Below are 23,311 nucleotides of genomic sequence, written 5' to 3' on the forward strand. Positions count from 1 at the left end.
GCCTACCTTTGGGCACCTAACCAAAGAAAGCCCCTAATTCAGGAGAACAGTTGCCTTTAGCCAACACTGGAGAGAGACACCTTTGAAGGCAGACTCAGAGCTGAAATGGACCAGGGTCCCTCCCAGTACTCCTCTGTGTTAACTGAAAGGGAAGCCTGGGGTGACGATGTCTCTAGACTTGGAAGCCTCAGCTATAAGCCAGAAATTAGACAGAGATAGGTCCATAGGATCTTTGAGGAATAAAAGAAGCTTTGAAGATGAGAGTGGTGATTTCAGCACCCGACAGCCCAGCAGGACCTGCCTGCTCATCTCCCATCTTCCTAAGCACCCCTGCAAAGCGTCCCCCTTTACTGCGGCTCAGGCTGCTACTGTCACCCCGATAAGCAGGTCCAGCTGCTGCTTCATTCCCTGCACCAAGGTGCTCCCTGGCCACAGCAGAAACGCCAACCTGGATGAGTCCTGCAGCCACAAAAACATTTCTGGGGAAGAAGGCAGAACTGCAAAGAGCTTCCCACCACCACAGCTGGGACGGAGCTGCCAACAGTTTCAGCATCAAGCATGAGCAACAAAGACAAGGCAATACCTGCTCTAGCACAAAGTCTCCAAGGGGAAAGGTAATCCTAGATACAACTTTTGCACACCTGAACAGGGGTGAATTTCTGCTTTTTTGTGTCCAGCGCCACTGGCATTTCCTGCCTGATGAGAGGCTCCCTGAAATGGAATTTCTCGTTCAGGCATTCCCTCTGCCATCCCCCCAACCAGATGACTGTGACCCTTCATTTTTACTTATGCGTTCACCTGCAAAACTCTGAATTAGCAAAGACAGGTGTCACAGGTGCTCAGCATCTCCTGTGGCCAAGATCTGTATTTTATACCTGTCAGCTCAGTCAATGATTGCTCTGTCACACTGTACTGTGGGCAAGCGTAGTTCTTCCTGCCAATGTCAAAAGCATATTTATCTATTCAGCAATGCTCTACACCGAACAACTGCCATGCTGTGGGGAAAGAAGATTGTGATCAGCATCATTTGTCTACATAATTACGCTTGTTACCAGACAATTGTTGGGTCAGAGGCTAACGTTTTTTATTTATAGCCTTTCCACATTCATCTAAATTTTCCTGTGCCTTTTCCCATAACAAAGATTGCAATGCCATTCGGCTTCATACTGTGGGAAGCCTGCTAGAAATCTGAGAAGAAATATCTGAAAGCAAATGCAATATACTTGACTGAACAGAATTTTACGTTAAGAAGCTGGAGAGGTGCCTAAAATTCAAGGTGCATTTCTAAGAAAAAAGAAAGATTGTGCGCATATTTAGTTTCCTTTTTTCTTCATATCGTGAAAGTCCTAGTTCTAGGAAAATATATTGAATTCTGCTAACGGTATGCGTGGAATTATATATATATAGAAGATGAAGATCTATACATATTCAAGGTTAGCTTTTAAGTAGCCCTTTATTAACAACACTACCAAAGAGAACTCAGATAAACTTGCCTAGATACTACCTTGTCTTTAAAATCTGAAAAAACAAAAAATGTCTCCCTTATATCCCAGGGTTCATATAACATCATTCTGAAGTTCTCTAAATAAGAAAAAAAATGTTTCCTTTAGAATAAGAATTCTGTGTATTTTCACAAAGATAACGCTTTTTTCTCGTTATGCTTATCAAACAAGCAAATCAACATCTAAGTGCAACACACTTGTTGCCTTAGGCAAACCACTATTCCACTTCTTTAATGCACGAAGTGTGTCCAAATCATGCAGAGTAGAGCTACTTGCTTTGTTTTCCTCTGTCTTTTAGGCAGCCTGTATAGAAACTCATACATAATTTTTAATATAAGAGTGGATTTTGCAAAAACTGTTTTTTTAATCCAGATGCAAAATTCTTCAGATCATATATATATTTTTATTTAAAAGTAGGATCATTTATAATTAAACATGAAATTTTAACAATGTGCTGTCAAATTTCTTAAATTCCATGTTGATTTACCTTAACTAGCATGCAGAATTCAAGTTTTATATATCTGTTGGTAAAGATTTGCTGACTATCAAACCACCCAGCTGGGATAGTTTGAGTGACTGGTGAAAAGGGTCTCTGATGAAGTGTTCAGTAAGTTTGATAGCTGTAGCTTCCTCTGCAGGTGCGGAGAAGGTATTTTGTTCACTTTATTCAGGTTAACTCTGTTCAATATCTCGTTCATGCAAAGCTATCTCTTGAGAGCTGATAAAGGCAGAAAATCTTACTTTCTACTGTATGTAAAAGCTCCATGGAGGAGGCTGAAATCTGCTAATTCTAAAATCTTGCAGCACACAGTAAACAGAAAGTAACACACAGTTCTGTTTACTCAGTACAAAGAATGGTTATTTGACCAATAAAACCACTGTATATAAGTAGTAAATAAAACTAATAAACATGTAGTAAATGTGAAATGGCGTTTATTGATTTTTAAGATGACAAAAAGCAGAAAACAGTAACCTGAATAAATATATCAGGAACTTTTATATAATTCCCTAAATGCAACATAATATACTTGGACCTTTACAGAAAGAACTATCTAATATAAACAAAGCAGCAGTCAAAATAATCTTGTGTACGATATTGTCACGAGAGCGGAATGGGTCTGACTATAGTGACAAAGGACTTTTCTCCCATTACAATTTTGACCATGGGAGTTACACTGCCAGTCAACAATGCTGTAAGCAAGGAAACTATGATGTAAAGAAAATTACCCACTCTTATTTGGATAATAACATACTTCCCAGTCTAGATTATCAAAGAAGTGAGGTCACCCACCTTATTATTTACTGCTATACTGTGGCAGAAAACCAAAATACATTAATGATACCTACAGAGAAGAACCAACACTTTTCCAGGAAACTAACTAAAAAGTAAACGCATGAAAAAAACCACAGTGGTGATTTCAATTACATTCCCTGCTTGCTTTTTCCCAGTATGGCCATCAAATTTAGTCTCGTCTTCTTTTAAAAAAGCAAATCAGACTGAGCTATTTCAACCTGTTGCAGACATTTTCTTGCCTCTAGGCATTTACTGATGATTTCTTTGGCCCTGTCTTGACCCTCTTCGTATTTTACAAGATCCTTTCTTGAAGCAGGGGCACTGAAATGCAGCTTTCTAGCATCAGCCTCAACAAAGTCAGACTCAAGACCAAAGTAACAACCCCTGCTCTATGTAATCAGTTTTTTCACTTGAGTTGCTTATCTGCTGTGAGTCCTGCAACATTTCTGTCAAAGGTTAGGACTCCTTAGAATGTAATTCCTCTTTCTCTCAATGAAGCTAGTATTCTTCAGCCTTAAATTCAGTATTTTGCTTTATATAGATGGACTGGTTACCAAGCAACCCAGCTTGCTTGCTATAGCAAGTGGCCTGGACTCTGTATCATTTACAAATTTCACTGAAAGTGATAGTTTGTCAGCTTCTAGGTTGTCTGAAAAATACTGAAAACATATGTTGAATTGTGAACCTTGTTGAAACTTGCTGCAAATATCCTCCCTGAATTAGGACTCCTCATGTGAAGTATTTTCTGTTACGTGCTTTTTTAGCATGGGCTCTATTGACATTGAGCAGGGTTAAGTTTTTATCAGAACATTGACTAGAATAAATTAAGCTCTAATAAATACTTTTCCTGGGAATATTATGAAGCCAAGACAGCTGAAAGGTATTGTAACCAGAGGTGAGGGATTTGGGTTCAAACACTACTTAGCAGAACAGGGAACCGACCCTGTGACTATTACAACTCTGTACAACAAAATAAAAGGAGAATTGACCACCACTACATCTGCCTATGTTGTGAATCTGCCTATACTTCTCTTTTGCCTTTGTAACATCTGTCTCAAAACACAATGTTAGTTAAAATCAATTATCTGCCTAAATCCAAATGGAGCCCCTTCCCCACCTCCTTGTCCCATCTGAACATGAAACCCTCCCATTCCTCCCATCAGATTGCCTCAGTATTTATTAGTTATGCCCTGTGTTGATGAAGTGATAAATCAGTTTTGTGTCCTGATATTCTTAATGCCACAGAGATTCAGTAATTCAATTATTAGGCTTGGATTTATTGTGTCAAACACCTTCAGCTTCCTTATGGAATGCATTTCATGGTCAAAAGGACAGCAAAACTGCATTGTAAAGACAAATCCAAGAAGAACTGAAACTGTTAGTTCTAGTCTCTCTTTCCTTTTAGTAAAATCCAATTGAACAGTCAAGTAAATAGATAAGGAAACTCATATTGTTATACACATCTCTGACACATTATGGTCCAGATATGAAAATGAACTACACAAAAGTGCAGAAGAGAAATCACTGAATAACAAGTGATGTATACAGTAAATCTACTATCTGGGGAAAGAGAAATCTAGATCATGACCCTGTGTTCTTTTAAGACCCCAAATAATGTTTCAAAAGTTTGGCTACATGCTTATAGCCGAGACACCTGAAAAGCAAGCAAGCAAGCAATTCAAAAGAAGGAAACTGATTTTGCACATGTGAAAACAAGGGAAACTGAGAAACACATCCTAAAATATTATTTAATTGTATAGAATGTGAAATTTCAGATGTTCAATTTATAGCTTCTAATAAAATTACATTAATTAATACAAAGAAACCCGAAGAGTTTTATTTCTGTAGTTTCACTTAAGTTCAATGCATTATTTTCATCTTGATCTCAGAAATATGCAGTGGCAAAAGTGATCCTAAAATTTCTTTAGCTATGATACACAGGATGATAAATATGATTGCTAAAGCTAAGCCAGCCTGTAAAAAGGGACTGAGTTTCATAAAATCTTATTGGACACACTGAAGTGGAGTTTATTCCAACAAGAAGCAAATAACATAATCTTTACAGTAGCTATATAAAACCACAAAGAAAGATAAATAAGTGTGGTAGTGATATGAGAATCTTCATTGCTATTTTGGTAGAGCAGTCTCTAGAAAAAAAAAACGGAACACATATATAAAAAGTCCCTCACTTAACAAGCTAGGATGAGTGGACTTCCATGTTTATCAATAATTTTGTGTTTAAAAATGTAGTTTCTTATAAACCTTATTCTTTGAGAAAAGGAAAACTTCAAGAAGTTCTGAAGTTCTCCTTCAACAAGCCTTGAACAGAAAGGAGCTTTCTTTTCTTTTCATCTTAGTAAATAGTAAGGATCCTCTCTCTTCTCCCTCCTATGAAAGTTTTTTTTCTCTCCACTTTTCCTGATCCTATCAGCCCTTCTAATACTTTTCCCTCTAACCTCAGAGGCTATCCTCAGACACTTTTATTTCCATTAGTTTCCATATTCTTCCAGCTTCCTTTCCCAAGCCCAGTAAGGACCTCCAAATTGTTAAATACTTCTACTTTTCCCTCTCTATAAAATCTCTGATATTTTTGAGAGATATCATCATTGTATTTGTCTTTGTTCTGATTGGGAGAAGCAACAGCTAGTAGGTTACTTTATAAAGCTTTAAAAACTTTGAAAAAGGGTTTTCTCTTGTTCGTTTAGAATTGAAGCCAAGGAAAAAACAAGATCCTCTTCCCATTTCCCAGTATAGCCAATAAAGTCCAGGAAATCTAACAATCATAGGAGAAGAGTGAAGTCCAAACATCTTTTTCAAGGCTCCAGGTCCCCATTTTATGTCAGTTTACCTGTGGATTGGTATGGTATGATATAACAAGCCTTGAGAATGTTTAAGATCAATGGTCTACATTTTTGGGAATGCAGGGGAATTTGAGAAAGACAATGCAGAGGCAATAGGAAAAAGTGAGTTAGGTATTGCTGCCATATAGATAGTAAGCGTAGTTATCGAAACAAGTTATATTAAAGGGTTATTCCAGTATAACCTGTTGTACTAGGTGGATTGCACTCTGTAAGGTACTGATTTAGATACAGTGTTAGCAAAATCCTGACCTAGTACTAGTCTGAGACTAAGCAGCCCAGACTTCCAGAGAATAAGACATGCAGAGGGAACACAGCAGATAAAGCAGGCAAAAGAGGCATATGACTACAGTTTTTGTATCCATGTGCATTCTGGAAAGTCTTAGGGTTCCATTTACTACAATGAATAACCTCCGGAGGTTCCCAAGAAGAAGAGGAAACCAACTACAAATGGATGAGCGTTTCCAGACCCAGATGCTGCACAATTCTAATGACAGGAAAAAAAGGCTATAACCATTTAATGTTTTACCAAGGAAAAGCTCTCAAACATTCAGAGATATGACTACAGTCGCACTGGCATTACAGGTTGGAATAATGAGACAATACGGTACTTCATCTCAATTATATCTGTAATATTGATAGGATTCATTTGACCTGGGATAAATTAAGATCACGTTCAGATTATCGGGCCCCAAAATGAATATGGTAGTCCATATAATAAATACAAGGATAAAATACAAGTCAGGAATACAAAGGAGAAAACAAAACTGAGAATGAAGAACTTACTTGTCAGAAGACCAGTGATATCTGAAAAACTGCTGTCGTTGGTCAGTTTTTGCAGTCAGTCAGTGGTCTCAGGGAAGAAATCTAGTGGTGTTGAGTATGCTCTGAAAAGAAGAAGAATCAAGGACTCAGTAATTATATCATCTTTCACACACTATACCAAAACGTGTCCTAAATATCTCACTTCCCTATTTTATGGGGTTACTAATTCATAAAATATTTTTTTTATTCCACCACTGAATCTCTGTAAAGAGTTTATGGGCTTCCAGCAGCTGAACTGCTCAGCTCAGGCTTCCTGGAGTGCATAGGGAATGAAAACAACAGGAAGAGTAATTATTTAATTTATTCTCTTACATACCTAGATTTCTAAGCTGTTTCAGTTGTGAGATAACAGCGAAAATGAGAGAGGCCTGTCTCCTTTCTGATTTAATAAACCAATATGTTGGAGTACATGGCACGTAAAATATGCACATAAAATCATGTCCCTAAATGTCTTTCAAACAATTAACTAGAGTTCTTTGGCTATCTTTTGGACTAGTTCATGTATTTTGCCTCCTTATTTGTGGTCTAACAGCTGAGGATGTCCCTTTGTACCCACAATGTTATTTAGCATTCCAAGTCGAGATTTTAATTTCAAATTGTCCTTAACGGACAGGACAGCTGACTGAGTCATCTCAGCTCTCCAAGTCAAAATGAAACAGAGACTGGGACATGACCAGCGCTTCCATCTATGCAGACTGTGGGAGGAAGAGGCAGAGGATCTGGGAATGAAAGAGTGAAGTTTAGCCTTGGAAAATGAATGGTTGGAAGGAAGGTGGTTTTTAGTGTTGTCTTTGTTTCCTATAATCCTACTTTATTTTTAATGGGTAATAAAATAAATATATTTTCATCAGTTGACTCTGGTTTTGTTTTTTTTTTTTTTTTAACTCATGATGGTAATTGGGGGACTTATGTCCTTGTCTCAATCTCAACCCATGAGATTTTCGATCTTATTTTCTCCCCCTGTTTTGATGAGAAGGGGAAGCGAGAGAGGAGCTGGTACCTGGCTGCTGGCCAAGGTCAACCCACCAAACCTATAAAATAGTGTTTGCATCACTGATCTCTCCCAAACAAGCAGGACAGAGACTAGAATGGGAAGAAAAGCCATACAAAGAGAACGCTGCCTATAATGCATGGGAATAAACAGAATTAGTAAGCAACAGAAATCCCTGTCAGAGAAAACTGCATTAATAGGAAATCTTCAAGAACCTCTAGCTTCTGTACCGTAGTGCAGCCACAAATTTTGAAAACAAGGTCTTTTGTTAACAGACAAAAAGTCAGATGAGTCACACTCCATGAATGGAGAGTGCTGGAAATGTCATTTTAAAAAGATCTTTTCTTGTGATACGATACAGAGGCCTTTTTAGCCCATTAAGGAGTTTTTTACAGTGATCACTGAAATGTATCATAGCAAGTGTTTTAAAGTCAGAGACGAGACTGATTGACTTGCAGCAATATATTTATTCTGTCAACACTTCTTTAAATAACAACTATTTTAAGTTCTTTCACAGCTAGGTTTTACAATCCTGAGGTGATTTATTTAGTTCCAGATTTCATTAAGCTCCAGAACTCTATTTTAGCAACCATTATGATAGTTATAACACATTTCAGCTGTTAAAAAATACTGAAGTGCTATGCATCTCCATCTCATATTGAAGACTATAGGATGAAATCTTCATTGAGTTAGTACAGCAAAGGATTATGCATGTTTGGATTCCTTTGGTTTTGGTCAGGATACGCCTTGCAGTGACAAAATTAGCAAAACTGTCTTAGAAAAAACAAACTCATTGAACAAACTCTTTCCTGAATCTCTTTCATGGTAGAATTAATGTTCTGTTAAAATAATCAACAACACACTAAAAAGATGGAGTCCATGTGGAACACTGGCACTGCCTCAAATACTTGTGAGAAATCTCTGGTATAACAAAAATGAGAACAGTATAAAACTGCCAGTAGAAGTGAACAAATATTAAATTCTACCAACAATCATCCTGTTTACAACCTAAAACAGTCTTGTAATTTAGCTGTGTTTTCATGGCTAGATAACTAATGTCTCATGCCTTTACCCTGGGAAATATACAAACATTAACCGTTGGTTGGGAAAGAGGGCTTGGAAACAGCTTTATGAAAATGTCACCTAAATCCTCATCAACTGTCAAAAAAGAAAACGGTGTATTAGGAAATATTAGGAAAAGAGCAGAAAACAGCAGAAGAAAACATGATAATACTGCCATAAAAATCCATTGCCCTCCTAAAAATTTTGAATACTGAATATGGTTCCAGCCATCTTATCTCAAAAATGACAGGGTAGTAATAGAAGGATAAAGAAAAGTATGACAGGATGATCAAAGGTATGTCATGACTTCTGTACTAGAAGAGAAAAAATAGCTTTAGAATTTTCATATTGGAAGAGGGACAACTGAGGGAAAGGACCGTGACAGAGCACCAGAAAATCATGAATTGAGAAAGTGAATAAAGAATGCTTTTTCACTGTTTTTCATAGCACAAGAAGCAGTCCCAATAAACCAAGCACTTAACAAGTTTAAAACATAAAATCCAAGAAAGGATGCTTTCCACAAAGATCATAATTCCTGTAGAACTCATTGCCACAGGATGAGGTGGACATCACATGCGTGTGTGGGTTCAAAAAGCAATTCACTGGGGTGATAAAAGAAACATCCACCAGTCTGTATTTTACATAAAGATGAACAACAGAAGCGTTCAGCTTAAGAACTGCAGAGTGCTGTGGGATAACACCAGGAGAAGTTATCCTTTGGTCTGATTTAAATAAAGCTGTCACAATGTCCTCAATAATTTTGCTCTTTTATTGCATTCCTGGTAATCTTCTGCAACATGTGGATGTTTGAAAGGGTAGTGTGCCTCCAGCTAGTGCAAAAGGAAGTTCCAGAGGGCAGAAAATTCCTAGTTTCTGTCATTCCCCTGTGCAATCTCACATGCTAGGGTAATTAGAATAAGTGAAGGCTTTAATTCTAGGGACTTTACGAGTTCATCCATAGTTTTGAAAAAAAAAAAAAAATGAATACAATGATAATTACAATAATACTCCATACAGCCTTACATAAACAAATATTGAGAACTATTAAAAATGGCTATACTATGTCAGACAGAAGAACAACCTATCTAAGCCAGTATTGCATCTAAAACAGTGGCCAAAATACAAAGTTAGCTTTGGCTAGCGTGATAGATTCAGCTTTCAGAGCATTATACATTTCAGAAAGCTGTGCAAACCTTTCTTTCATCCTGAACTGACACCTAAGTAAGCACCATGAAATAAGAAGTTTTGTAGGAAAATCCTTCTCAGGTCCAAGTCCTGGTTCACATCCCAGTTATTAGAATCACACCAAGATATGCCTCATCCCTTCTAGTTTTCCCTGAAAAATAACATGGGCAGAAGCACCTGAGAATGGTCATGTAGGAATTAGAGCTTCTCCCTCCAAAAAGATGATGGGATCAATAGTCCAATTGAAATGCATCTGCGCCAATGGACACAGCATGGGCAACAAACAGGAGCAGCTGGAAGCCTTTGTGCATCAAGAAATCTATGACATAGCTGCCATCAAGGAAACATGGTGGAATGACTTGTGCAACTGGAGTGCTGCAATGGATGGCTATAAACTCTTGAGAAAGGGCAGGCAAAGAAGGTTAGGCAATGGGGTAGCTCTGTATGTTAGGGAGATTTTTGATTGTCTAGACCTCAATCATGGTGACTATAGGGTTGTGGGTTTATGTGTAAGAAACAGGGGAAGGTCAAGAAGGCAGATAACCTGCTGGGAGTCTGTTACAGACCACCCAACCAGGATGAAGAGGCAGATAAAATGTTCTATAAGCAGCTGGGAGAAGTCTCATGATCACGAGCTTGTGAGGGACTTCAATTTAACAGATGTTTCTCTTTACTGAACAGATGAAAACAATTTTTCAAAGACACAGATTAATAAGTAGTGATTGAATAACAAAAAGCAAATATCTGCCATGTTAGTTTGCACCTGGATATTGTTTGCATGTAAGTACAAAATATGACAAAAGCAAAGTGCTTCCTCACACATATAATTAAATATTTCTCAGTTCTTCATGAAAGGAATTGAAATATTATCGAACTAAATAGCTGCTTGGATCTAATAGATGTTTTTGTCAAATGTTATAGTGGTAATTAAACTTATTTAAGAAAACAAGTTTGCTGTGACCAATATGTAATCTGTAATTCAAAGATAGCCACACTGAAGGAGTTTTGAGTGAAAGAGTTGTGGGAACAACCAATTAGAATTATATGTGCTGTAAATTTGGAGAATCACGTGGAAAAATTTTGTTTGCTTTAAGCTTGGCCAACTCAAGTGTACTCTTTTTTTCTGCTTTTCCTTAAAACCTCTGTGCCACCAGGAAAGATCTTATCTGGTGGGGTCTATTCTTTTCCTTTGCCTTTCCAACACCACACACACAACATTTTTTAAGTCCCTAAGGCCTTTAACATTGCATTACAATGGTTCAACCACCTCTAATATGCTCAGAAGGAAGAAAAGCTGACTATCCAAGAGAGGGGAAGCAGACCATCTGCCCTGAGGCTTTCTATTGTTATTTCCTTTAGAGAGACAAGCAATATCACAGTATCTATGATAAGAGAGGAAAAGATTTCAAGTCCCCCCAGCTGTCTTCTCCTTAATTTGATACTGACTGTTCAGTTGGTGCCAAGTGAGACTTTTCATGGCTGCTGTGCTAGGGAAATATCCTGCCTGCTTGTGATGTGCTGTTTTTCTACTTTGAGCAATATTCTAAAATCAGGAGGTTAAGAGTAGCACAAAGGTAATCATGGGCAGTAGACACTGTACTGCCTTAACCAGGAGCTAACTATATTTTTATTGAAGATGATCCTGGTGTGTCAGGAAGCAACATTCATGCTTAAACTTTTCTAATTGCCTCAGTTTAGTTTCATAAGCACATGGGCAACACAAAGATATATGTGAAGAACTCTACACAGTTCAGTAAATATTGCTTTGGGGAGAATGGGCAAAAAAAGAGGGTGGTCAGCATAGTATCCTTGCTTGACAAGCTTGGACTGACAGCTGGGGAAAACTGCAGATAAAGAACAAGGGTTGTTTCACTGATCATGCTCTGTAGGAGATAATATCTTCTCTATAGACACTGCCAAAAGGCAGGTCTTGCCAAACTAACCTGATCGCCTTCTATGACAAAGTGACTCAACTACTGGATGAGGGAAAGGCTGTGGATGTAGACTTCTTGGACTTCAGTAAAGCCTTTGACAAAGCTTCTCACAGCATGCTGCTGCAGAAACTGTCAGCCTCTGGCCTGGACAGGCGCACACTCTCCTGGGTTGAAAACCGGTTGGATGGCCGGGGCCAGAGAGTGATGGTCAACGGAGTTAACTCCAGCTGGAGGCCAGTTACAAGTAGGGTTCCTCAGCGCTCAGTACTGGGTCCAGCCCTGTTCGATGCCTTTATCAATGACCTGGATGAAGGCATTGAGTGCACACTTAGCCAGTTTGCAGATGACACTAAGCTGGGTGGAAGTGTGGATCTGCTGGAAGGTTGGGAGGCTCTGCAAAGGGATCTGAACAGGCTGGACCGCTGGGCTGAGACCAATGGGATGAGGTTTAACAAGGCCAAATGCCGGGTCCTGCACTTGGGCCACAACAACCCCATGCAGTGCTACAGACTAGAAATCTGGCTAGGAGAAGGGCCTGAGGGTGTTGGTTGACAGCTGACTGAACATGAGCCAGCAGTGTGCCCAGGTGGCCAAGAAGGCTAATGGCATCTTGGCTTGTATCAGAAATGGTGTGGGCAGTAGGTCCAGGGAGGTGATTCTCCCTCTGTACTCGGCACTGGTGAGACCGCACCTTGAATACTGTGTTCTGGGCCCCTCGCTACAAGAAGGATGTTGAGGCTTTGGGCCGTGTCCAGAGAAGAGCAACGAAGTTGGTGAAGGGGCTGGAGAACAAATCTTATGAGGGAGCTGGGGTTGTTCAGCCTGGAGAAGAGGAGGCTGAAGGGAGACCTTATTGCTCTCTATAACTATCTGAAAGGAGGTTGTGGAGAGGAGGGAGCTGGCCTCTTCTTCCAAGTGACAGGGGACAGGACAGGAAGGAATGGCTTCAAGCTCCGCCAGGGGAGGTTCGGGCTGGACATTAGGAAAAAAATTTTCATGGAAAGGGTCATTGGGCACTGGCAGAGGCTGCCCAGGGAGAGGGTTGAGTCACTTTCCCGGAAAGTATTTAAGGGATGGGTGGATGAGGTGCTGAGGGACATGGTTTAGGGATTGTTAGGAATGGTTGGACTCGATTATCCAGTGGGTCCTTTCCAACCTAGTGATTCTATGATTCTATGCCGAGTAACAATTAGGAACAGGGAATCTTTGAAAGATTAATTAGTACACCATCTCAACTTAGAATATGATCATTGTGCCATATTGCTTAGTAGAAATATTAAACACTTCTAGAATTGTTATTCTCTTCAGCAGTAGGTATCAAAATCCTTTACTAGTTGAGAAGTGGTGTTATGCAGATTGTACAAAAATGCTGAGCCGCCTGCCTTGGGTCTTGCAATGGAAATGGCAGAACTAGAAATAAAATTCATGTCATCTATCATAGATGCTATGCAAGTTCCATCACTGCAGACAGACTTACACAGATGACACGTCTCTACCAGATAAGGAGAGAAAAATGACATAACTTGCCCTGTGTCACATAGGTGAGGTTTACTTAACCTTCATGGTAATGCATTATCTGCTAAACTACTCTGCCTTTAAAATAAACTAAGGCTAATGAAATGGTGATGTTACTGGAAGGCAACTAAGAAGGAAAATCTCACTGTGAATTGCTGAAAGTTGTTGCTCACATCACAGAAATGATGCCCATTAAAGTACCACTCTCAAGCAAAGAGAAGCTGAACAATCATAAGACAAACATAACAATTGGTACAGAGAACTAACATTATAGGGGATATAACTTAACTAGGAAGAAAAATTGTTAACATAGGATCAATTTTATCAACTATTTTTGTTACAGGACTACAATGACTGGACACATGACATTGTATAAGAATCAGTGAGCACAAATCTATTTCATGTCTATGTGAGATCAGCAGCCTTACATTAGAAAAGAATCATATTCAGGGACATCTTTAAATCATTAATCATTCACATGATTAAGATGAACAAGATTTCATTTAATTTCTCTCTAGTGACCAATGATAGGACCTGAGAGAATGGCAGAAAGATGTGCAGGGAAGGTTTAGGTTGGATATTAGGAAAAGGTTCTTCACTCAGAGAGTGGTGGAGTGCTGGAACAGGCTTCTCAGGGAAGTGCTCATGGCATCAAGCCTGACAATATTCAAGAAGCATTTGCAGAACGCACTCAGGTATATGGTGTAAATTTTAGAGTTGACCTGTTCAGGGGTAGGAATAGGACTTAATGATCCTTGTAAGTCCCTTCCAACTTGGGTCATCCTGTGATTTACAGGGCCAACTGATATCCCTGATGTATACCACACATTACCAGTTATACTGTTATCCTTATGCAGTGTTGCAATACTTAAAATTAGTAAGAAATTAAATACATCCATTAAAACAGCAACATTGATCTCTGGCTACAACAACTATTTCCAGTTAACTTGTATGAAAAATCTCACCTTTCAGCATTTTAGGTTTAGTTAAATAACTCAGCTGAAAATTATGAGACTATTTCTTATTTAATTTCCTCATTCTACACACAAGGAATCTAATTCAATCTGCTTCATTCAAACAGTGATCTCCCATAGTTTTCCCACAAGATATGAACGTAAACAAATAATTTTGATCAATCTATAGGTTATCCACACAACAAACAGCACATTGCAATCAGTAAGCAAATCTATAAAGGTACAGTTTATAGCAGCAGGTCATTTGCTTGTACCGCAATTTAGATTTCAGTTTTCTCATATCAGCTTAGCAATTTTACCAGAACACGGTAGTGTATCCTGTTGTCATAGGCAATTTGGCTGTGCAGAAGCAGAGTGATGTTTCCATAATTTAACTTGCACGCAAAAGTCCACCTTGCCCTTCCTTAGGACAAAAGGAAAGCCACAGTTGTTTCAATTGCTTACACATCATGACCTTCTTAAGCAAACACCAGTGGGTCCTCTTTGATCAGTAAGTGTGACCTCCCACAGAATATATGATGCAGATACCCACTTGGTTAGTAAGTCCCTGATTGCCAGCCTAAACTACTCCCTTTCCACCAGTTTTCTGCCTTTCAACAGCAAATATGTTTGGTGTTAGTGTGTGAAGATGGGATTCTTCTTAGAAATTTGGCTTCTTTTGCCTTCCATGGCTGTCTCTATCTCCTCTAAAGATAAAAGAGACAAAAAAAGGAAAAGAAAAATGGCTCTACAGAAGGAAAGAAGTTCAGAGACAACAAACCGGATTTACTGCTGGCCAACTCCTGCTGTCCAGCTCCAGGATAGGCTTGTCTATAAGACAATCTATTCCATCAGCCAGATTATTACTGAAGAAACTGAAAGCTGCATAGTGGAAAGGGCTCAGTTGATGATTGCAAGTCCAGACATTCCTGGCAAAATCTGCAAGCAGGAGTTCAGCAGAGTTGAGAAAGTCTAAAAATTGCCCTGAGGGTTTGCAGTATTGGTTGGTCAGGGGTTGAAGAACAACACAAGGCCCTCAGCGCAGACACTGGGCAGTGGCCTGCATAAGGCACAAGAGCCAGGGGACTCCATGCCTTGATACAGCAGAAACCCACTGGCACTCACTGCCCCGTCCTTCAGAAGAGCAGCACACTACTCTGGCACAACATATGCTGATGCAGGGAGAAGGTTAAGCCCATAGATCTAAATATTTTTTTGTCTCTTTATCTGTGCAGTTTTCATAAACTGAAGTTAGAAGGACCTTGCTTATCTCTAGCAGGCACAGTAATATTTTATCTGCACCTAATTCTACTTTTCAAGGAGGGACAATGAGGCCCAAGGGAAATCTGACCCTTTCTGCATCAGCCTGCTACTGTTAAAACTGAAACCTTTGTCTTACAGCTGCAGTAGCACCACAGTCTATGGATTGAGACAGAAGCTGATTTTTTTTTATGAGTACCCATTGCAGTAAATGTGAAAACTCTTTAGAAACAAAAAAGTTCTTTGAATCACCACAGTATTTAAAATGAAAAGAGAAGTAAGTCACTATAAATATTTAAGCATCTTAAATAAAGATTAATTAACAACTAGGCAGGAAGCTGCCTTTTCTTTTAAAGCAATAAATTTTTAATTGCAAAGTATGCTTTAGAAACAAATTGGTGCTTAATGGAGATATAAAAGGAGAAATCTGAAGGTCAGGGATAATGATCACATACGTGTATATGTGTCTGCACAGAGAACAGAGAGCTATACTTGAGCAAATATTGCAAAAATTATTAAAAGATATTAATTTAAATAGAATGCTAAGTTCTATTTAAGTATTTACCATCCTTTTTATTTGCATGAGTTCATGCTCATATGCGAGAGTATCCCTTAAAATAATACAAATCACCAATACCTACTTCTACAAATTTTTCTGTGGCTGACATACTATTGATAAGGAAAGTAGGGAACAACCAGAAAGGTGTTGCTTGGAAGAGAAGAAAACATCTAATTTTAACTATATGGAAGAAGCCACATCTATGAAGCATGACTATCAGTTTTCCAGTAATCAGGTAATAAATAACTTTGTTAGCCAGCTGAAGATACATGAAGGCACTCCATGTGCAACGTTCGTAGCCTACTTTAAGGTGTTCTCTACCTGTTTGAAAAGAAACCTAATTCTTCTCTGGTCTTTTAAGATAACTGGAAAGGCACTATGAGTTTTTGATAGAGACTACATTTTAACGATTATTAGAATTTATTAATTAGAAAGTAATATTAATGGCACTGATCATTGGATCAAGATATTTATTGATTATAGTAGTGGTTTAATCTGTTTGGTTTTGCTAGATTTACGTGATCAAGAAAAAAATTATCAGAAATGCATCTATACCAAGCTAGATTTGGAAATAAGCACCCCTGCTGGCAAATAAAACCACAGTGTCTTTTAATATTATTCACAAATGTTGTTTTGGCTGCCTGATACAGTGATTCGCTACCTACATAACTCCATTTATTTCAAAAGAGCTATAAATTCTTGGCTTTTGTCTCCACTGAGGAACATGTTTTCTCATGAAGATTCTCTGCTGAAGCCTGTAATGACGTGGTGCCATGTCAGACTAGCTGAACACAGAATCAGGACCTGCATGTATGTTGACCACCAAATCTATGGTCTTCCACTTGTCCATGCAAGCGCTAGTCACTAAGTGACATTTCCAGAGATTTCAACTAATGATCAAATTTGGCTGATAGAAGTCGGAATACAGAGGTTCTTTTCTATACACTTGTAGTTTGCCCACAGCACAAAGGAAACAAGCACATCCCTCATCATTGATCTTTTTCTATTATTTAAGCAATGAATGTGCTGAAGCACTGCTGTAAACAGGGTGGGAATAATACTGCTGTGCATCAGGAGTCAAACAAATAAGACAAGACAGTAAAAAGAGATACTTTCTTGCTGAAACAGACCAAATCACAGCGTGGAACTTTTTTACAGCATCTGACAGCAAAACACTAATTTGCTTCTTTGAATGATGCAGATTCAATCAATAAAACTCCAGCTATCAAAATAAACCCTTCAGGAAGGTAAACCAAAACAGAAAATCAGAATTCACTTTTCTTTCCATAGAGCATTTGAAAACTCTAACCTTTAACATTTGAAACCTTTCTCTGCTGTACCTTGTCTCTGAGATATTGAGTCTATACCAAAGCCATGCTTTTATTTTCATCACATAAGCATTTCACTGTGTTCCTGTTCCTTAAAAATTTACTTTAGTATATTAAAAACATAATAAAGCTTCAGTGAACCAGTAAACTGTTTCTGCATAGCTTTAATTCTACCTAGTACTTCAGTATGTGTCTCGCTCACTAAGATCAAGTAAAAGCTGAATACGCATGTTAAAACTGATAAGAAATCAGCGATTAAAATCTATATCCTGTATCCACAGCCCTGCATACTCTGTAACCTGTGTAGTATACATTTTCTGAGGTCCCTTATTTTAGTGGAAGAGAAGTGCAGAAATGCTCTACTGTCTGGAACTTTGACATTTGCTTGTCGGCTGAAGGTAGCTTTAAAACAAAGCTGTTATATAATTATAAATTTTAAAAAAAAGGAACACCAGGAAAAAATCTTCTAGCTCCGCAAATCTAAAAAGCAAACCTGCCTGACCAAGAGCACAGCAGAACGGAAGGGACACACAACATCTTGAAGGAGGAAATGTGATCCCAGTAATGGTTTAAGGCCAATATCCACAGATTAGGAATAGTTGTACCTAAGCCAAGATCCCTTATCTACAACATTACATAATTATCATTAATACAATAAAAGTAGCATGGCTACAAATACAGTATAATACACACTTAGGAAAGTAATTAGAGCAGATAAGGTTGGCAATCCCAACCAGACATTTAAAATTTTAATTCACACAGGTTTATCTACATCTTATGGATATTCCTAAGTGTCAGGACTCCAAGACAAATATAAGAAAGCTATTTTATAACTGGGAACCATTTGGATCCAAACTTTTCACTCTGTTTACAATGTTTATTGGCTTTAAATGTGATTCATATACTGGAGTACCAAAGCTTGCATATGGGTGACACTTTTTGGTTCAAGCGTTAAGAGAAGATGCCATTGCACCATTATATAGCCTGCTCTATGCTTCTGCCCAGAGAAAGGCCAAGGGGTTAGGTGGAGGAGCGAGGGAGGGAATGATAGGCTCTACAAAAGCATATCAAGGGAAAACTGACATATCCTTATAGGACAGGTTGACTTTTGCAGGGAGCACCTATAATGTTAAGAGGATAGATGCCACTAAGAGAAGCAACAGAATGACAAATACAAACCTGAATTTGAAACATACCATTCTACAATTCTAGCGAGAAAAAAGATATGCTGTCACTGCTAAGGAGAGACTCTAACAACTGCATTTTCTGAAGCTCTTACTCACTGGAGCGCTTTTTGAATCACTAGCTGTTGTTGTTAAGTTGCAAGGTACCTCTGTTCAGACAGAAAGAAATTCATCAACGCAGTACACTTGCAAAGTTAAGAATTATTAAGTAATATGCATCAGTTTAAAAAGAAACATATTTTTTTTTATTTCAAATGACCTCACCTCAACCACAAACTACTAGACCTTAATTTTTGAAAGAAAAATACTTTGAATACTTCACATTCTGTTAGTCACAACTGTTTCTTGAAATAATTATTTAGAGAAGGATTCATCTGCATTCATCTAAAGTTTGAATGGAGCAGACAATGGAATACTTAAAATAAACAAAATCCTCTTATATACCCATTTGTTGAACATTCAGCCACACACCTTTGTGCTTTCTCCAGCCCTCTGCTTCATACTTAAGGTGAACCTCACACAAGTACTTTTACTTAACTAATTACCCTCCTTCAAATCCCTTCTCAAAATGCTTTTTTTCCTATGATACCTATAAATACAGAATACAGAAAAGGAGATGGAAGGCACTACAGAAAGTCATTTATCCATATGCCCAAGCCAGGATTAGATTATTCCTGAAGGCTGTTGCAGTCTCCACACTGACAGGTCTGTCTGGAACACAGAGATTTATACCAGTAATTCCTGAACACTTCCTTCTTGTCTTTCACACCTTTCCTTTAAAGAAGGTGTCAAGGATGATGTCCTTTACTCCAGTCCACTATGGAAATGAACACCACCACTACCTTCCTCTAGTGGTGAAGCCATGGTAATAGTAAGCCATTAGCAGTGCTGACCATTCACCTCAAACAGGTTTCACTGTTAACTTTTATCTCCCTTGCCCATTTCTTCATTTTTTATTTAGGCAGTAAACACTTAATACTAGTGACCAGCCTTTTGTTCTGTGTGTGCCTAAAATTCAGAACAGGATTTACTTAGTGGTACCTTTGCACACATTTATGGTAATTAAATAAGTAATTAAAAACTTAAATATTATAGTTCTTAAAAGATGAGAAAACTGGAAACTTCTAATTATTTCACAGAATTACAAAGACAATAGATATGGGTTATGCAATGACTGCAGACAGCTTGGGTTTGCCAAGAATACTGTCAAACCAATCTAATTTTGTTCTGCAATGTGATAACGGGCTTTTTAGAAAAGAAGTGATAGCTGCTTTGATTTTGACACTGTCTCACAAAACATTCTTATAAATAACATGAGGGAAATCAGGTTTAAATGGAATATTCATACAATAGATATAAACATGACTGAGTTTATCAGATTAGTTAATACAGCACTATATTTACTGCAAAATGAAAGGATGGAATGAGCAGGATTATTTAGGGGTCCTGAATTCAGTATTGCCCAATATTTCCATTAGTGATGCAGATGAAAGAATAGAAAACATGCTTGCCAAGTTTTCAGATCACAGCACACTATGAAGGACTGCCAGGATGCTGAAAAATAAGATAGCAACCAAATAAATTAGAGACGTGATTAGGAAAACAAACAAACAAGAGCACTACTCAGTACAGAAAAGAGCAAGTTCCATTTTTCTTAGGCAGGAAAAATCAACTGAAGTAGTATGGCGTGCAGAGACCTTTCAACAAGTTGTATGTATGAAAATCAAATTTGTTTCATACTTATAATTGGAGTCTTGTAGGTATCAGGGCTGTGGCTTGTGCAGACCCAGTGCACTTCACTCGTTCCTCAGTTCAGGAACTCCACAGCCAGTCACCTGGCTGGAAGAGAGAAAGGACTGGTTTGAGACCAAGTACCTGCCTGAGACTAGGTGATAGCCTGATGATTCACAGTGAGGTGTTTGACGGGTGTTACAGTAGCCCTCTTGGTGGCAGTTTTGAACAGTTCTAGGAATTATTCCCTCTCAGGTCATGCTGTGTCTAGTCCAATGTGTATAGCTGGATCTGTTATCACCCTGGTGGAATGTCCCAAAGACTGCTCTTGGTGGTTTCCACTGCAGAATTTTACATAGATAATAGAAACTGTTCTTGCAGAAACGCTCATGTTCATGTACAGTTGAGAAATTTAAGACGTATTTTGTATGCAGCTAAGATATATAAATAGCAAGAAACTACACAATTGCTGGGCAGTGGATTATGAGTGAACAGAGCTGTGATTCAAAGGTCTCACCCCATGCAGCTGAAGATGCTGCTGCAAGTACCCTTGCAAGCTACCCAATGCTAAGACCCACATAAATTATTTTTTGTCTTTTCACAAACACTCTGTGTGTAACAATAGGATGGCAAACAAGTGACTGTGCAAGAGTTCTAAAAAAAGGGTTTAATAATTGTAGAGAATTACTGTGTGAGTTTCACTCTGCTGTAGAAAGGCAAATTAGTGCCAGGCATACCTCACAGAAGGACAAATTACAGGAGAAATAAAATGATCTTTCTGCTACTTCCAATACAAAAAGACCCAGATGAGGGCCTGAAACTGAATATGTTCTTCATGTCCACAATAGGCAGGACAGGAAATAATGAGCACAGACCACAGCAAGAAAGATTCAGGCTAGAAACAAGGAAAAACTTTCTTTGAAGAAAAGATTCTGAAGGTCTTGGACAGACTGCCTAGAGTTGTGGTTACAGCATTTCTATTGCTGCCTAAACTGTTCCTGAAAGTTTTCAAAACTCTGTTAAAGACAAGTCTGTCACAGGACAAGGGAATTTTCTAGGTGCCTTTGGTACTCCTTTTCAGGTCTGACTAACACAATCTAGCAAGCGAAGGAAAAAAACTACGCTTATTTGGTACAATTAGTCCTGAAGTGTCTGAAGGGGATAAATAAAGAATGGTGGAGTAATACATTAGAAATGTCACACAATAATCTGCAACAAGCACATGCTTCGCGGTCATCTGAATACCTTTACACTTACCCTTTACCATCAATGAAAATCTCCATGTAGTTTTATCCCAAATTAGTCCCATGTTATGCAAAATGAAAGGAGTTAAAACAGATGTTTCTCTGTTACTAGTAGATCTTATAAAACCATTAAGTTCACTGAAATATGGTGCTATAGGAGCGTTAATACCTCAAGACATCATCTAAGTAAACGCGCATTTTTACTCCTAGACGCATCATGAGATGAATAACCAAGCTTATAAATGCGTAAGGAATTAATAACTTATTTGAGTCTCTGGAGGTTACACACAGACTATTTACAATAATTTTCTTCTGAAGAAGACTAGGAATTTCCTGTAGTATGAATCAGCACTATCACAATGTGCTTACCTTTACTTGGGTCTATTTGCAGGAGGAAAACCCCTTCTGTTTAAAAAGAGGTATCATGCCTTTCACACATTTGGTGGCAATAATAGTGACTCCTGCAGCCTGACTGCAAAGAGGGAGCTGTGAGAAATATCTTACAGTGTGGCCCTGAGTCTTACAGTTGGAATTGTCTTCTAGCCTGTCCTCTTGCCTCCAGCTCATTTAAGCTGCTAACAATGGGGGTGCATTGTAACAGCAAAAAGACATGGGACTCCCTTAGCTCTGTTCACAGAGTGGACAGGGGAAAGGGAAAAAAATGCTGCTGAGGGGAAAATAATTTGTCAGCAGAGAAGATGACAGAGAGTTGCATTTTTCCTCTCTTGCAGGAAAGCTATAGCAAAACTGAAGATGAAATCATAACTTTAAACGTACACTTTAATCAACCCAGCCTGCTTGCTGATGACACAGTAGTTGTTGTCATTAATGAAGACAGAGGAACACAAGCCTCTGTATGAGACATCCCGTGAAGGTGAAGGTCCAGAGAAGGTCTCTGCAGTATATGCTGGTGCCCAAGGGACCACAGTCTTACTGCTCTTTATGCTTGAGAAAGCCTACGGCCCTGAAATCCCTGGTTGCACAGCCTGAGTCTTAGAAGCCATCTCATTCCATTGTAAGTTCTTTCCCCTTGAAAATTAGTCCCTCTTGAGTCCTTCCTTGCCCATCAATTTACTGTAAGAAGATTCTGCAGCATCTCTGCCAACGTGTCGCCTTCCACCTGCAACACATAATTCATCATGTCCAATACCTCCCTCCTTCAGACTTCTCTCACGTGAATCCATATGAACAGTGTTTAAATTCCTTTCCAGAGATAAGCACTGGCCTTTCCAACACTGTCTGGAGGACTATGCGAAGCAGCTTACCTTTTAAAACACAGATTCAGCTACTGAATTCTTATTAAATAATTATCACCAAAAGATATTAAAAAAAATCCTGAAGAATGATAAATAAACTATATATTGAGATTTAGTGTATATGACCACCAGATTTCAGGTGAAATTACAGGATTCAATAAAGAAGGAGAAATCAATCTTCAGCAGCTGTAGACACTAATTAATTAGCTCTGATATAAATTTAGAAACATTTTAATGACAGCCATTCTGATTAATCTATGACTTAAATGCTTTTGATGATGAGAAACCTTAAACCTAAGATAGCACAATATAAAACAGCCCCTATCAGCTTCTGCATTATCTGTGGTGGTGTCCACCCACTTTAGTGAGGAATATGACAGATGAACCTCTTAGAGGAGGAAGATGCTGTGTGTGGGTATCAAAACAGAGCCCTGTGGAGTCAAAGGACTAATATACTCTAACAGCATGTGAAAGACCGAACATTCAGAAGCAGAAATCACATTGGGGGAGGAAGGATTGTTTCATTGGTTTTACTGGGGTTTGTAAGTTTCGTTTTTTACCTCCTGATCCTTGTGTATTCTTCTCTGAGTCAAAGGAAATCCCTTCTCTGAAGGCAGGACTTTTCAGAAA

At 38.5% G+C, this 23,311-nt stretch overlaps 1 protein-coding gene across 10 annotated transcripts in view; it reads right to left on the minus strand.

Moving 5' to 3' along the window:
- LOC104061156 (poly(rC)-binding protein 3) overlaps positions 1-23,311 on the minus strand; it is a 508,057-nt gene that overhangs the window by 173,236 nt on the left and 311,510 nt on the right. For all 10 annotated transcript variants that reach the window (XM_054057135.1, XM_054057137.1, XM_054057134.1 and 7 more), the window contains one exon: positions 6,441-6,541. The gene's annotated coding sequence lies outside the window, so the exon portion shown is untranslated. The remainder of the gene's footprint in view (positions 1-6,440; positions 6,542-23,311) is intronic.

The sequence above is a fragment of the Cuculus canorus genome, chromosome 2 (assembly GCF_017976375.1).
Source record: "Cuculus canorus isolate bCucCan1 chromosome 2, bCucCan1.pri, whole genome shotgun sequence".
NCBI lineage: Eukaryota > Metazoa > Chordata > Aves > Cuculiformes > Cuculidae > Cuculus > Cuculus canorus.